This window comes from Molossus molossus, unplaced genomic scaffold (genome assembly GCF_014108415.1).
Source record: "Molossus molossus isolate mMolMol1 unplaced genomic scaffold, mMolMol1.p scaffold_m16_p_2, whole genome shotgun sequence".
Taxonomy (NCBI): Eukaryota; Metazoa; Chordata; class Mammalia; order Chiroptera; family Molossidae; genus Molossus; species Molossus molossus.
The window spans coordinates 69,375,684-69,391,385 of record NW_023425355.1 but is presented as its reverse complement, the minus strand read 5'-3'; the positions used below and the strand labels follow the sequence as shown (position 1 = coordinate 69,391,385).

The window sequence follows — 15,702 nt, the reverse complement described above, 5'->3', positions numbered from 1 at the left end:
ATGGTTTTGAGTACCCCTATCAGAGGCTAGCCACCATAGAAGAAGAATATACGGATTCAAGGATGTGAATTAGTTCTAAGAGCAGTGGGGAATGTGAAGAAAAAACTAGAAGACAATAAATAGGGGAACATGGGAACCTGCCATTAGAAAATTTTTCATTAGGCAGACCTGACCCCCTGAAACTTTAAGAGAATATCAGGAACTGGACAAAGGGGAAGTACATATATATCAGCCAGAGTTAATAATTGTATTGTGCAGCTAACCATTGTATTGTGGAGTTAACCATTGTTTTGTGCAAATAGAACTGTTAATCCCTCAGGTATAATGGCTAACTGCTGATATTGTGCTTGCTTGCTCACAGACCCTTAGCCCAATTTCTTAACAGGGGCTAAGAAAACTATATAAGCAACCTTCCCTCTGAGTTTGGGGCTGCTCCCTCCTCTGAACAGGATGGGACAGTCACTGTGCAGCTAATAAAGCTCTCTTTGATTTGACCGTGTTTGGATTCTTCTTGTGGACTACAACATGGGGACACTTGGGATTTGGATGGCAGGCAAAATTTTTGGTGAGTTGTGGTGGCCATCTTGCTCCTTCCTGGAGCTCTGGGGAGAAGCAGCAGCCTCTCCCTTGGAAATTCAATTCCACCCAGCTGGGCCATTAAAATGCAAATTGAGACTCAATAACTACCAGAATTTGCCCCACCCTCGGGAAATTCTTTTATGCTGAACACCTGAGGGAGTTTTTCATTCAACTGAGAAACCAAGGCTCTTCCAGTAATCTCTACTAATAGCCTCCAGGCGAAAAGCTAGAGGATAACTGAACCATTCCTGGGCTTGCAACTCTACCCAGAAAAGTAAGACTGGACAGTGGTGTTTAACATGGTCCTCCCACACTTATTCAACCCCAGTAGAGGAAGCCACAAATAGCAGAACACCAACACCCACAGGGAAGACTTGGCAGGCTCCAAAACCCACTGAGATAGCCAAAATGGTGAAACAAAGAAACAAATCCCAAATGAAAGAACAAGAGAACTCTACCAAAAATAAGAAAAATGAAATGCAGTTAAGCAAGAGGTAGAGTTCAGAGCCATGATCTTGAGGAAGCTCAACAGCATAAGTAAGGACATCAACACCATAAGTAAATATATAGAAACATTGAAAATCAACCAATTGGAAATAAAAAACCACCAAGAGGAAATAAAGAATGACATGGCAGAAATAAATAACACATTGGAAGGGCTAAACAGCAGAGTAGAGAAAGCTGAAGACTGGATCAATGAATTAGGAGACAGGATAGAAGAAATCAACCATTCAGAAAACCAAAAGGAAAAAAGAATGGAAAAACAGGAAGACAGCTTAAGAGAACTGTAAAAAAAAAAAAACTGGAAACATTATATTATTTGTATCATAGGAATCCTCAAAAAGAAGAAAATGAGCAAGGGTTAGAGAATATATTTGAAGAAATAGTTACAGAAAACTTCCTTATTTTGGTGAAAGAAGAAGGCATTCAAGTTCAAGAAGCACAGAGAGCCCCAAGTGAGAAGAACCGAGACAGGTCCACACCAAGATATACAGTAATTAAAATGCCAAAACTTAAAGACAAAGAGAGTATCCTAAAGGAAGGAAGAGATAAGCAACAGGTTACCTACAAAGAACCCCCATAAGGCTATCATCTGACTTCTCAACAGAAACACGACAGGCCAGAAGGGAATGACATGAAGTAATCAAGGTCATGAAAAACAAGGATCTGAATCCAAGGCTATTCTATCCAGCAAAGCAATAATTCAAAATAGGTCAAATAAAGAGATTTCCAGCCAAAAAAATTCTAAGGGAATATATTAGCACCAAACCACCACTGCAAGAAATTTAAAAAAAACAACAAACAAACAAACAAACAAAAAAACTGCTGTAATTAGTAGAAGAAATAGGAAGAAAAATATAACCACATTTAACAAAAATGGGAATAAATAATTACAATCACCTTAATTGTAAATAGGTTGAATGCTCTGATAAAAAAAACACAGAGTAGCTGATTGGATAAGAAAGCATGACTCACATATATGTTGTTTACAAGAGACCCACCTCACAACAAAAGACTCACATAGGTTGAAAGTGAAGGAATGGATAAAAATCTTCCAAGCAAACAAGAGGGGAAAAAAGCTGTGGTAGCAATACTAATATCTGATAAAACAAATGGAAAACTGAAGGCCACAACTAGAGACAAAGAAGGCTACTACATAATATTGAAGGGATCTATCCAACAGGAAGATATGACCTTGGTAAAGATATGTGCACCCAAAATAAAAGCACCAAAATATATTGAAATCTTCTGGATGACTTCAAAAAAGAAATCGACAGCAATACAATCATAGCAGGGGACTTTAACACCCTACTAACATCACTGGATAGATCCTTTAGACCAGCAGTTCTCAACCTGTGGTCAAGACTCCTTTTGGGGTTGAATGATCCTTTCACAGGGGTTGCCTAAGACCATTGGAAAACACATATGTGTTTTCCAATGGTCTTAGGCACTGAGACACTGCTCCTCTGTTCATCTCCAGGCGGGTCCGCCCACATGCAGATATGCCCACATATGAGTACCTGGTGTAATGACATCATCACGCCAAACCCATCACATACACCCTGTACAAATACAGGTGTATGTAACAGGGTTGGTGTCACAATGTACTTATGCGGACCAGTCACACAAGTGTAGAGAGCAGCTACTGTGTGGAAAGCAGCTACTCTTAAAAGCAGCTACAGTGTTTAAAGCAGCAGTATTGGAGAAAAAAATGACACTTTATGAATTATAATTACTGGGTAAATATAAAATCATGTACTATAAAATCATCAACTACTGCAAAAAAAATAGCTGCACCATGGAAACTTAATCTGGATGCTGATCAGTCTTTTTATATTCAGCTGGGGTTGATGTGAATACTGCTCCCTTGTGATAGCAACAAGTATGTAAAAAAAAAAAAACACAGAGAATAGTAAATCATAGGAAACTTTAATAAACTGTATTGACTAAACTGTGTCATGTATCATCTTTTGTATTATTAAAGTTAATGTTATATATTATTTTTATTAGCAAAGCATCTCATGACAATGGATTGTGTAGAGAAGAACATTAAGAAAAAAAATAGAACTACCATTTAACCCAGTGATCCCGCTTCTAGGAATATACCCTACGAAGCCTGAAACACCAATCTGAAATAATATATGTACACCCATGTTCATAGCAGCACTATTTACAATAGCTAAGCTCTGGAAACAGCCCAAGTGTCCATCAGTAGACGAGTGGATAAAAAAGATGTGGTACATATACACAACAGAGTACTATGCAACTGTAAGAAAGATTGATTTCTTATCCTTTGAGACGACATGGAGGGACCTGGAAAGTATTATCCTAAGTGAAACAAGCCAAGCAGATAAAGACAAATACCACATGATCTCACTTATATATGGAATATAATGAATATAACAGTCTGAGGAATAGGGTAGACCCAGAAACACAGAAGTAGGGTACAGACTGACAACCCTCAGAAGAGGGGGTGTTAGGGGGTGGGAAGAGATAAACCACAGAACTTATATGCATGTATGCATAACCAATGGACATGGACAACAAAGCCAGGGATGGGGTGGGGGGGGCATGGGGAGGAGGGTGTCAATGGGGTAAAAAAGGAGAAACATCTGTAACAAAAATAAAATAAAATAAATATTTAAAAAAGGGAAAATAAATTACAAAATCTCAAAAAAAAAAAGAAAAGAAAATATAGTGAGGATTTTTTACAGTATCATTTTACCTCAATAATTACAGCAGGAATCGAGAAACCTTAATGTGTTATTTGTTGTAAAGTTCTATAAGCCGTATCTATGAAGCCAAACAAACTAAAATGCCATTTTGATAGCAAGCATCTGAGATTTGCCGGCAAGGATACCACCTATTTTAGAAGTAAAGCTGATGGACTCAAGAAAGCCAGACTTGACACTGGTGTCAATTACCACAAACAAAATGTAGCAGCTATTGAAGCTTCATATGTTGTGTCACTCAGAATCACCAGAGCTATGAAACCTCACACCACTGCTGAGGATTTACTGTTGCCAGTGGTCAACGACATTGTTCGAGTTATGATTGGAAATGAATTTGTTACAAAATTGAATGCAGTTTCTTTATTTAATGACACCACAGAAGAATAGATGACATGTCTGCTGATATTATTGATCAGGTAATCCAGGAAATTAAATCTGCCCCACTTTCAATATTTAGCATTCATTTTGATGAATCTACAGGTGTTTCAAACTGTTCACAGTTACTGGTTTACTTGAGGTATATTAATGATGGTGACTTTAAAGAGTTTGCAAACCTCTTGAAACAACAACTACTGTGCGTAATGTATTTGACACAGTTGGTTCATTTCTAAAAGAGCATAAGATCTCTTGAGAAATGGTTTGTGGTGTTTACATGGATGGTGCTAGATCTATGCTAGGATGTTGATCAGAATTTCAATGTTTGGTACTGAATGAGTCACCAAAAATTGTTGGAACTCACTGTATGATCCATCAGCAAATATTAGCAATAAAGATGCTGCCACAAGAGTTATAAAAAGTAATGAAAAGTGTCATAAGTTCTGTCAATTTTGTAAAGGTGAGCACTTTAAAGAGCCAACTGTTTTTGCAACTGCGCAATGAGTTGGATGTCTCAAACAATACTCTGCTATTTCACACTGAAGTGAGATACTGGTCACCAGGAGAAGTTTTTTTTTGTTTTTTTTTTTGTTTGTTTTTTTATCGTCACTCGAGGACATTTTTTCCATTTTTTTGTTGTTCAAATAGAGTAGGAGGGAGAGAGAGAGAGAGAAACATCGATGTGAAAGGGACATATTGAGTAGTTGCCACCTGTATGAACCAACCAGGGCCGGGGCCAAACTGCAACTAAGGTACATGCCATTAGCAGGAACTGAACCCAGGTCTCTCTGGACTGCAGGCTGATGCTCTAACTACCAAGCCAAACCGAGCAGGGCTCAACAGGAAAAGTTTTAAAACGTGTTTTTGAGCTTCCTGATGAACTCAAAACATTTTTTAATCAGAAAGCAAGACCACAGTTCAAAGCACTTTTCATTGATAAAAGTGAACTGCAGAAAATAGCTTACTTGGTTGACATCTTTGCCATCTTGAATGAGTTAAATTTATTACTGCAAGGACCAAAAGCAACATGCTTCAGTTTGTCTAAATAGATCTGATCATTCCAAATAAAACTTCAGCTTTGGCAAAAAATAAAAAATAAAAATAAAAAACTGCACGAAAATAAAATTTACATGTTGCCTACCTTATCTGCTTTCTTTAAGGAACATGACATTGGACCAGAAAAAAGGACTATGATGCTAATTTTTGTGAAAGAACACTTGCACATGCTTGCAGATAAAATTTTACCGTACTTTCCAAATCTACCTGACACCCCACTTGCACTTGCCAGAAGCCCATTCACAGTCAAAGTTGAAGATTTTCCTGAAACAGCACAAGAGGAGCTCATTGCACTTATTAACAGTGATACAGCAAGAACAGATTTCTCCACAATGCCAGTTACAAAATTCTGGATCAAGTGTTTGCAATCATATCCTGTTCTGTCTGAGACTGTGTTGTGCCTTCTTTTTCCATTTCCAACAACATATCTTTGTGAAACAGGGTTTTCCAGCTTGTTGGTTATCAAGTCTAAATACAAAAGGAGACTTGTTGTGGAAGATAATCTTTGTTGTGCTCTTGCAAATACTGCAAGGAGAATTTCTGATCTACTGAGTAAGAAGCAATTTCAACCTTTGCACTGACAATTTTTTACCCATACTGTGGCAAAATGTAGCAATGTAGTTTACTGGTGGTTAGATTAAGACAGTTACCATGCTATACCAGGCCTCAGGAAAAAAATTCAATTATTAGTAATTAGAAATGATTTTTTCACAATATGTAATTACATATTGTTTTTGTGATTAATCATTATGCTATAATTCTATTCAAATTGTAACAATAAAATACAACCTGCATATCAAATATTTACATTACGACTCATAGAAATAGCAAAATTACAGTTATGAAGTAGCAATAATACTAATTTCATACTTGGGGGTCACTTCAAGAAGAGAAACTGTATTAAAAAGTCATGGCATTAAGAAGGTTGAAAATCACCACTCTAGACAAAAATTAAGAAGAAAACAGAGACTCTAAATGAAGCACTAGATCAAATGAATTTAAAATATATCTACAAAAAATTACACCCCAAAAATGCAGAATTCACATTCTTCTCAAGTGCACATGGGGACATTCTCAAAGATAAACCACATGTTAGAACACAAACTAACACTCTACAAGTTCAAGAAGATTGAAATCATATCAAGCATCTTCTCAGATTACAATGGCATAAAATTAGAAATCAATTGCAACCAGAACACCAGACATTTGGCCACATGGAGCCTAAATAGGATGTCATTGAACAATGAATAGGTTACCATGAAGATCAAGGAAGAAATTAAAACTTCCTGAAAACCAATGAAAATGAATAAACAACAGAAAATCTATGAGATGTAGTGAAAGCAGTTCTGAGAGGGAAGTTTATAGCACTATAGGCCTACCTCAAGATACAAGAAAAATTTCTAATTGACTATCTAACCTCACAACTTAAGGAACTAGAAAGCAAAAAAGAAAACCCTAGAGCAAGGAGAAGGAAGGAAATAGTAAAGATCAGAGCAGAAATAACTGATATAGAGATTTAAAAAAAAAAAAAACAATTCAAAGAATCAATAAAACAAAGAGCTAGTTTTTTTAAAACATAAACAAGATTGATGGACCCTTAGCTAGACTCACCCAGAAACAAAGAGAGAGAACCCAAATACACAAAATCAGAAATGAAAGAGGAGAAGTAACAACTGACACCACAGAAATACAAAAGATCATTAACAACTACTATGAACAATTATATGGCAACAAATTTGACAATCTAAGTGAAATGGACAAATTTATAAAAACAAATAGTCTCCCAAAACTGGACCAAGAAGAGATAGAAAACTTGAACAGACCAATAACAACTGAGGAAATTGAAGATGTAATCAAAACTGTCCCAGCAAACAAAAGCCCAGTCCCAGACAGCTTCACAGGTGAGTTTTACCAAACATTCAAAGAAGAACTAACACCCATTCAACTCAAACTATTCCAAAATATTCAAGAAGAGGAAAGACTTCAAAACTCGTTTTTTGAGGCCAGCATAATTTTAATTCCAAAACCAAAAAAAAAAAAAGACACTACAAAAAATAAAACTACAGGCCAATATCCCTGATGAACAGAGATGCCAAAATCCTTAACAAAATACTAGCAAATCAGAATCAGCAATACAGTAGAAAAATTATTCACCATGACCAAGTGGGATTCATTCCAGGGATGCAAGGCTGGTACAATATTCACAAATCAATAAATGTAATACATCACATAAACAAAATGAAAGATAAAAACCACATCATGATCACATCAATAGATGTTGAATAAGCATTGGACAAAGTCCAGCACCCATTTCTGATAAAAACGCTCAGCAATGTGGGAATGGAGGGATCCTATCTTGACATAATAAAGGCCATATATGAAAGACCTACAGCGCACATCATATCCAATGGGCAAAAACTTAAAGCATTTCTTCCTAAGAACAGGAACAAGACAGGGATGCCACTTTCACCACTCTTATTTAACATAGTACTGGAAGTCTTAGTCATAGCAATCAGGCATAAATAAAAAAACTAAAAGACATCCAAATTGGAAAGGAGAAAGGGAAACTGTCATTATTCATAGATGACATATTATACACAGAAAAACCCTAAAGACTCCATCAAAAATTCACTAGACTTAATAAATGAATTTGGCAAAGTAGCAGGATACAAAATTAACATCAAGAAATCGACAACAGACTTCCAATCAAGATGGTGGCAAAGTTAAAAGCTGTATGCCATCCTCCCACAACCACAACAAAGTTACAACTAAACTACATAACAACCATCATTCAAAACCGCCTAAAATCAAGCTGAATGGAAGTCCTACAACTATGGAATTAAAGAAGCAGCCACACCGAGACTGGTAGGAGGGGTGGAGGCAGACAGGAGGAGCGAAGGTGGACAGGCTGCTCTCACACCCATGTGTGGTGGATAAAAATCAGGAGGATACCTTGGCTGGGAAGGTCCTCCCTGAGGACTGAGGGGGCCCTGTCCCACACCACGCACCCGCTCAGGGTTCCAGTGCTAGGAAGAGAAGTCCTCATAACATCTGGCTAGAAAAACCAGTGGGAACTGAGGCTCAGGGAAGCTGACATGGCTGGAGCCCCAGTTAGCTCCCCTTAAAGGGCCTGCACATGAGCTTATCAGACTCACTCCCTCCAAATGTGGAGGAGAGGCAGCTCAAGGGGCGCCAGAGATGTACAGGGAAGTACTGAGCTGTTTGGCATTGGAGCAAAGGCTGGAAATGGGGCTTTCTCTGGGACAAACGTGCTGTCAGGGTGCTTTGTTCCTTTGGTGAGCCCTTTCCTCACAAGGACAGAAGACAGCCGCCATATCTGGGACTCCAACAACTTGACTCACACTGCTTACCCTGCCCTGGTGATTCCCTGAGGCTCTGCTCCACCCAAATTTCAGGCCCACCCAAGCTGTTGCCAGTTGCTTTACCATAGGATTGGCCTGTCTTGGATCCTGCTTCAGGTTTTCCGAAATTCTTTCAAATAAGCAGCATCTGGTCTCAGCTAGCCCCATACCTCTCATTAAGCAATACATAGAAACAAACAAAGGGAGGCAGCCAAAATAAGGAGACAAAGAAACAGGTCCCAAATGAAAGAACAGAACAAAACCCCAGGCAAAGAACTAAGCGAAATGGAGATAAGCAACCTAACAGATACTGAGTTCAAAATACTGCTTATAAGGATGCTCGATGAACTCAGTGAGAACCTCAGTGAACTTAGTGAGGGCCTCAAGAGCATAAAAAAGGACCAGTCAGAAATGAAGGATGTACAGTCAGAAGTGAAGGAGGCACTAACTGAAATAAAGAATAATTTACACAGATTCAATAGTAGATTAGGGAAAGCCAAGAAGCAAACCATTGATTTGGAATATAAGGAAGCAAAAAACACCCAATCAGAACAGCGAAAAAAAAAATATATATATATCTCCAAAAAAATGAGGATAGCGCAAGAGAGCCTCTGGGACAACTTCAAGCGTGGCAACATTCGCATCTTGGGGGTACCAGAAAGGGAAGAGAGAGAACAAGAAATGGAAAACCTATTTGAAACAGTAATGACAAAAAACTTCCCTAACTTGGTGAAGAAAACAGACATACAAGTCCAGAAAGCACAGAGAGTCCCAAACAAGATGAACCCCAAGAGGCCCCCACCAAGACACATCATCAACAAAATGCAAAAGGTTCAAGACAAAGAGAGAATCTTAAAAGCAGCAAGAGAAAAGCATTTAGTTACCTACAAAGGAGTTTCCATAAGACGGTAAGCTGATTTCTCAAAAAAAAAAACTTTGCAGGCCAGAAGGGAGTGGCAAAAAATATTCAGAGTGATGAAAAGCAAGAACCTACAACCGAGATTACTCTATCCTGCAAAGCTGTCATTTAGAATTGATGCCCAAATAAAGAGTTTCCCAGACAAGGAAAAGCCAAAGTAGTTCATCACTACCAGACCATTATTATATGAAATGTTGAAAGGCCTTTTTTTTAAAAAAAAAAAAAAAAAAAAAAAAAAGATAAAAAATATGAAGAAACAAAATGGAATGAATACTTATCTATCAACAATTGTATCTACAAACAAAATGAACAAGCAGAACAGAAACATTTTCATAGATATAGAGAACATTTTGTCGGTTACCAGATAGGAGGGTGGTTGAGGGAATGGGTGAAAAAGGTGAAGGGATTAAGAAGTACAAATTGATTGCTAGATTGACAAACTTCAAAGAGAAGGGGGTTTGGGGGTGGGAAGAAATAAACAAAAGAACTTCTATGCATATATGCATAACCAATGGACACAGACAACAGTGTGGGAAAAGGCAGGAGGGAGGCAGAAGTGGGGAGGAGGGGGTAAATGGGGAAAAATGAGGAACATCTGTAATACATTCAACAATAAAAATTCAATAAGAAATCAAATCAATGGCATTATTATACATCAATGATGAACTCACAGAAAAAGAAACTTAAAAAAATTCCACTTACAACCCTGGTCTGTTTTGTTCAGTGGTTAGAGCATTGGCCCGTGGACCAGAGAGTCCCGGATTCAGTTCCCACTAGGGGCACGTGCCTTGGTTGCAGTTTGTCCCTGGCCCAGTTTGGAAACCGGGATCATGTGGGTGATAACCACTCGATGTGTCTCTCTCACATCGATGTTTCTCTCTCCTTCCCTCTCTCCCTCCTGTTCTATCTAAGGATGGGTGCAAAGGTGTCCTCGGGTGAGGATAAAAAACAAAAATACATTTACCATCGCAGGAAAAAATTAAGATACCTAGAAATAAACTTAACTAAAAAAGTAAAGGAGCTATTTGCAGATAACTATGAGACATTGAAAAAGAAACAGAGGAAGATATAAAAAAAGTGGAAGTACATACCTTGTTAATGGATTTGAACAAACAACATCATTAAATTGTCCATACTACCCAAAGAAATCTATAGATTCTATGCAATCCCTTTCAAAATACCAATGACATAATTCACAGAACTAGGACAAACACTTCAAAAGTTTATATAAAACCAAGAAGACCACAAATAGCCACAACAATCTTGGAAAAGAAGGAGAAAGTAGGTGGGATCACAGTTCTGAATATAAGGTTATACTGCAAAGCCATCATAATCAAAACAGCATGGTACTGGCACAAGAATAGGCATATATAGCAGTGGAACAAAACAGAGAACTCCAAAACTGACCTAAGACATTATGTTCAATTACTATTTGACAAAGGTGGCAGGAGCATACAATGGAGTAAAGACAATCTTTTTAATAAATGGTGTTGAAAAAATTGGACAGCTACATGCAAAAAAAAAAAAAAATGAAACTAGATAATCAACTTTCATCATACTTAATGATAAACTCAAAATAAATAAAAGACATAAATGTGACTTGCAAATCCACAAAAATCCTAGAAGAAAATAGAGGCAACAAAATTTCAGATGTCATATGCAGCAGAATTTATACTGATAAATGGAAACAAAGGAAAAAAATGAGTGCATGGGGCTACATCAAACTAAAAGGCTTCTGCACAGCAGAAAAAAAAAAACATCAAAATTGAAAGAGCAACCACTGTATGGGAGAGCATAGTTGCTAATGATACATCAGATAAGGGGTTCATTTTGGAAACATATAGAGTGTTCATACAACTCAAGAAAAGGATGGGCAGAGAATCTAAAGAGACACCTCTCCAAACAGGGGATACAAATGGCCAAGAGACACATGAAGAATTGCTCAACATCACTAATCATCAGAGAGATGCAAATTAAAACAACAATGAGGTATCACCTCACACCTGTCAGAATGGCCACCATCAACAAAGCATCAAACAAGTGTTGGCCAGGGTGTTGAGAAAAGGGGACTGTAGTATACAGCTGGTGGAAATGCAGACTGGTGCAGCCACTATGGAAAACACTAAGGTCTTATATCAAAATTTAAAAATTAAACTGCCATTTGACCCAGCAATCCCATTTCTAGGAATATACATACCCTAAGAAGGCTGAAACATCAATCACAAAGAATATATGTACGCCCATGTTTGTAGAAGGACTATTTACAATAGCTAAGATCTGGAAACAGCCCAAATGTCCATCAGTAGAAGAATGGATTAAAAAGCTGTGGTATATATACACAATGGAGTACTATGCAGCTGTAAGAAAGAAAGATCATTTATCCTTTGAGACGACATGGAGGGACCTGAAGAGAATTATCCTAAGCGAAACACACCAAGCAGAGATAGACAAATATCACATGATCTCACTTATTTGTGGAATATAATGAACATAACATTCTGAGGAACAGGGTAGACCCAGAGAGGTAGAAATAGGTTACAGAAAGACAAGCCTCAGAAGAAGGGGGAAGATAATCACAGAACTTATATGCATGTACGCATTACTGATGGACATGGACAACAAAGCTGGGGACAGGGTGGGGAGGAGGGGGAGGAGGGTGTCAATGGGGAAAAAAGGAGAAACATTTGTAACAAAAATAAATTAATTTAGAAAAAAGAAACTAAAAAGATAAGCTATAAAATAGAAGAAAGTATTTTTGAACCCTGTATCTGATGAATAACTCCTATCTAGAATATATGAGGAATTAAGAAAAAAAAAAAAAACTCAACTATTAAAAAACAAACAATCCTGTTAGAAATGGGCAAAGGACATAAAGATATATTTTACCAAAGAGGAAATACAGATGGTAAATAGATGAAAAGATTCTCACCATCATTAACCATTAGGAAAATGCAAATTTGGACCACAGTGAGATGTTACCACAAACATATTAGTACAACTAAAATAAAAAATAGTGACAATACCAAATGCTGGTGAGAATGTAGAGAAACCAGATACCTCAAACAGTGCTCTTGGGAATGTGAAATGCTGCAGCTACTCTGTAAGACAATCTAGAATTTTCTTATAAAGGTGAACATGAAATCACACTCCTGCACATTTATCCCCAGAGAAATGAAAACTCATTTCCACACCAAATCTCATGTATAAATGTTTGTAACAACTTTATTTGTAGTAGTCAAAAAAGTAAAACAACAAAAATGTCCTTTGATAGGTTAATAGTTAATCTGTGGTACAATGAAAAGGAATGGACTGTGGTATAATAAAAAAGAATGGAGAACAATTTGGAAGGACTTCAGTGGTTATCCTGAGTGGCAAAATTGCTTAAAGATCTTCACCTCTCACTCTCCATTCCTCCATCCCCACCACTCTGAATTGCAAACACTATCTATTTAGTTCCCTAGGATTTAAAAGACAAATTGACCAAAGAAGGACCCCATGTGATTTCAATTTAGTAGCAGTTTAAGAGGAGTGGCAATCTCTAAGGCAATGTTTTGTTAAATATTATTGTTATCAATATACATCTGCAGTGCACACACACACATCCAAGATGACAGAATATTCATGCTATGAGATTCCTGATTCTGTTGATTAATTTTCAAAGACGAAAGATAAAGACTCACCTGAGTTGTGCTCAGATGAGTGGAAAAGTGATTGCTGGTAACAGCATAGGGAAAATAGTAGCCAATAGAGTTGCAGGAAGAGGATTGTGCTGACTGACCTGTGCTCCAGCTTGGTAGCTTTGTTCTTAGTCATTCTGTTGACATGTGTTCATTATCTTCTCTATCTGTAGCCCTAGTTCTCGGTCTGAGAACTGATATGGAAATGTCTTTTGTTTGAGGAAGACTTGCCAGACCCCAAGACTAAGTTAGATCCCTGTGTTATAAACTCTCATTATACATGAACCTAACCTTGGTATCATTTATTACAACTGTGATTCATGTTTTTGAGATTAACAATTTAATGTTAAATAATAATGTATGAGATTATCCATTTAATGTTTCTCTCATTTACAACTCTAAACTCTATGAATGTAGGATCCTTGACTTATTTCACTTTTGTATACTCCCTGCACCAAACAGTGCTGGTCAAAAACAGGTGCACAAAATATATTTGTTGTATAAATAAAGGGAAGTAGCAAGACCCTCATTGAATTAAACATAATTACTTAAAATCATATTAAAGATTTTAAAATGGTGGCGGAGTAAATGAAAAATACACAGATCATCTCCCAGGACCAAACAGGTTCATAGCCCTCCTCTTGTGCCACACCAAAACACAAAGTAATTAAAATGCCAAATATTAAAAACAAAGAGAGAATCCTAAAGGCAGGAAGAGATAAGCAACAGGTTACATACAAAAGAACCCCCATAGAGAGAACCGAAAAATGGCGACGGAGTGAACGGAGCTACACAGACCGTCTCCCAGAACCAAACTGGAATTACAACTATAACACAGACAAATCGACGGGAAAAACCAACAGAAAAGCAGCTTGCGAAGACCATACAACGAGGGACACTGACTCCATCCCGGTAGGCTTGTGAAGGCGCGAGACGGGGCTGGGAGCCCACGGTCCGCAGCTCGGCAGCGACCTTAGCTGGGAGCGGCGCCCTCTGGTCACACTCCCAGGCGGCTCCACAGCGCAGCCGGGACAGAGGCTGAAACAGCCACAGCCACTCACCTTGGGCTCTGGCAGAGGGAGGGTGGACTGGACTGGAACTGTGTCGGGACACTCGGGGTTTGGAGGGTGCTCAGAGCTTTGGCTGAGTGCAGCCACTCAGGACGGTGGCCACATTGCTCCTTCCCAGAGCTCTGAGGAGAGGCAGCAGCCCCTCCCTCGGAGATCCAACCCCACCCTGTGGGCCATTGAAGTGCTAATTGAGGCTCACTAACAACCAGCATCTGCCCCACCCTCCTGAAAGCCCCTAGGCTGAGCACCAGAGGGAGTTTTTCAATCAACTGACAACCCAAAACTCATCAATTAACCTAGACTGCTAACCTCCAGGCAAAAAGCTAGAGGATAACAGTACCTTTCCTGGGCTGGCAACTTTAATCAGGAAAGTAAGACTTGACAGTGGTGTTCAACGTGGCTCCTCCCTCGCTCATCTAAACACAGGAGAGAGAGCCACAAACAGCAGAACACCAACACCCACAGGGAGAACTTGACAGGCTCCAAAGCCCACTGTGAGAGCCAAAATGGTGAAACACAGAAACAGAAGCCAAATGAAAGAGCAAGAGACCTCCACCGAAGATGAGATCAATGTGGAGCAATTAGGCATGTTAACAGAGCTAGAATTCAGAGCCATGATCTTGAGGAAGCTGAACAGCATGAGTAAGGACATAGAAACACTGAAAATAAGCCAATTGAAAATTAAAAGCCATCAAGAAGAGATAAAAAATGACATATCAGAAATGAAAAACGCACTGGAAGGTTTAAAAAGCAGAGTAAAGGAAGCGGAGGACCGAATCAGTGAATTAGAAGATAGGGTAGAAAAAATCAACCAATCCGAAAAACAAAAGGAAAAAACTATTAAAAAAACAGGAAGACAGCTTAAGAGAACTGTGGGACAACTGGAAACGTAATAATATTCGCATCATAGGAGTCCCCGAAGAAGAAGAAAATGAGCAAGGAATAGAGAATATATTCAAAAAAATAGTGACAGAAAACTTCCCTAATTTGGTGAAGAAAGAAGGCATTCAAGTTTAAGAAGCACAGAGAGTCCCAAGTAAGAAGAACCCAAACAGGCCCACACCAAGACACATAGTAATTAAAATGCCACATATTAAAGAAAAAGAGAGAATCCTAAAAGCAGCAAGAGAGAAGCAACAGGTTACCTACAAAGGAAACCCCATAAGGCTCTCAGGTGACTCCTCACTAGAACCACTACAGGCCAGAAGGGAATGGCATGAAGTAATCAAAGTCATGAAAAACAAGAATGTGAATCCAAGATTACTCTACCCAGCAAGGCTATCATTCAAAATAGAAGGTCAAATAAAGAGCTTCCCAGACAAAAAAAAAAAAAAAAAGGCTAAAGAAATACATTAGCACCAAACCAGAACTGCAAGTAATGTTAAAAGGACAGCTGTAATTAGCAGGAGAAATGGGAAGAAAAATAGAACC

The 15,702-nt window shown here is 38.3% G+C and overlaps 1 pseudogene; it reads left to right on the top strand.

Moving 5' to 3' along the window:
- The first annotated feature begins 3,767 nt into the window (after positions 1 to 3,767).
- LOC118635627 lies at positions 3,768 to 5,824 on the top strand (annotated as a pseudogene).
- The last annotated feature ends 9,878 nt before the right edge of the window (positions 5,825 to 15,702 follow it).